Genomic DNA, 2,315 nt, shown 5'->3' on the forward strand with positions numbered 1-2,315 from the left:
GGAAAGGAGTCGGTACTTGATCCTAGAGGCAAGAGGGAGCCATTATACATTCTTGAGCAGAGGAGTGATAAGATGAGACCTGTGCTGTAGGAATTTGGCAGCAATTTCATGGAAGATGAATTGCAAATGAGAAAGCCTGGAAGCAAGAAATACTTGAAGCAAGTTTTTTTATTATTATTATTAACCACAGTCAAAGTTAATAGGGGCTCCCCTTCCCCATCTCCCACTTTTCCACAACATCCCTCTCTCCCAGGGATGAATTTTTTTTCTAATTTCTGGGATGCAGCCCAAAGAACCAAAATATCACAGCTGAGCTCCACCATAAACCTGTCTATTCAAAGATCATAAAATTAACTATTTGTGTTCATTCCCACAAGCACAAGTAAACTCATCAAATATTCAAAACATTCCAGTTGATTGCTGAAGTCATGTATGGTTGCAGATCACACCCTCTCCACCCCGTGAGACCCTCATCTGATCATCCCATAATAGAGTTTTTCATTAGTACAGAGAACCCTCAGGTGAGGGAACCCTTTCTATCAAGGCAGGTTGTCACCTTCCCTTCAGCACTTGGGGAAGGGGAGTAGAAGAGAACCATGGCAACGTTTCTTTAAAAGACAGCTATAAAAACTTATTTTAAAAAACTGTTCTACCTGACAGCTCTGACCTCATTAGGAACTGTTAGCACCCCAAGTGATATATTGCTGTGTTTAAGCTTGCTCACATGATTCTCTTAGCCACCTGTGGGGACTTTAAACACCTTTATGATTGCCAGCAGCCTTTTGTGAAGACAATTAACTTCAGTCAATAAAGCTGGACAATAGAAAAGTCAACACAGGTGTTGATTTTTTTTTTTTTGGTGGACATTAAGCCCACAGGGTCATGGAAGGCAGCTCTGGAGTGAGAGAGGACTTAAGATACCATCAAATCCAACCCTTCCTTTGATGGATGAGAAAATTGACACTGGAGAGTTACCTTGCTTCATAAGATCACAGGTCTGGGAGCAATTTAGCCATTAACCACATGGGAATCTAGCCTTCTGCATTTTAAGTGAATCATTTATAGACTAGTCATTCTTTTGGACTCAGAATTGAGCGTGTCGTCAGAGTCCCCAAGTCTTTCAAAATTGTTTTTCACTATAATTTTGTTATTGCAAATCAGTTAAAGGGCACTGTGTTTAGGGTCTGAAGTCAGGAAGATCTGAGTTCAAATCCACCCTCAGATTCTAGCTTCGTGACTGAACAAGTCACCTCATCTCTGCCTGAATCAGTTTCCTCACTTGTTAAATGGGAATAAGGAGGAAAAGCAGAAGGAGGAGGAGGGGGAGGAGGAGGAGGAGAAAGAGAAAGAGTAGGAGAAAAAGGAGAAAGAGGAGGAAGAAGAGGAGAGAGAGAAGAAGGAGGAGGGGGAGGAAAGGGAGGAGGAGGGGGAAGAGGAGGAGGAAGAGGAGGAGGAAGAGGGGGAAGAAGAGGAGAAGGAGGAGGATAAACAATAGCATCTATTTCTCCAAGTTATTGTGAGGACCAAATGAGATGACATTTGTAAAGCACTTAGCATAGTACCTGGCACATAGTAGGTGCTTGATAAATGCTTTCTTTTCTTTCCTAGTAGAAATTATTCCAGTAGTTCTGCTTATCCAATTCTGTATCCGTTCATAAAATTTCCCTGATTTCCTATATTATTGTCCATTTCACCATTTCTTGTGGCACACGGATATCCCATTACATTCATATGTCATAATTTGTTTAGCCATTCCCCAGTAGACGGATATCTACCCCCCCTCTTAGTTTTCAATTTTTTGCCTACCATGTAAAGAGCTGCTATAAATAATTTTTGTACACTTATATCCTTTTCCTTTTTCCTTGATTTCTTTGGGGTGTAGACCTAGCAATAGTGGAACTGGGTCAAAGGAAATGCAGAGGTTGGTAACTTTCTGGGCAGGGCTCCAAATTCCTTTCCGGAATGCCTGACCCAGCGCACAGCTCCACCAAGAGTACATGAGTGCAGCTGTTCTCACTCCCTCTCTCATTTTTTGTCCCATTTCTCAGTTTGATGGATGTTAAAGATGTAGAATTTTACATTTTTCATTTGTATTTATCTAATTATTATTATGATTAGCGATTAAGAGTGCTTTTCATATGATTATTGATAGTTTAGATTACTTTCTTTGAAAACTGGCTGCTCACATCCTGTGATCTTTTATCTATAAGGGAATGACTCTCAGGCTTGTGAATCTGAATCCATTATTTACATATTGTGGAAATGGACCTTTTATCAGAGAAACGTTTTTACAAAGTTTCTTTTCCCTATTTCCT

The sequence above is a fragment of the Antechinus flavipes genome, chromosome 2 (genome assembly GCF_016432865.1).
Source record: "Antechinus flavipes isolate AdamAnt ecotype Samford, QLD, Australia chromosome 2, AdamAnt_v2, whole genome shotgun sequence".
Classification (NCBI taxonomy): Eukaryota; Metazoa; Chordata; class Mammalia; order Dasyuromorphia; family Dasyuridae; genus Antechinus; species Antechinus flavipes.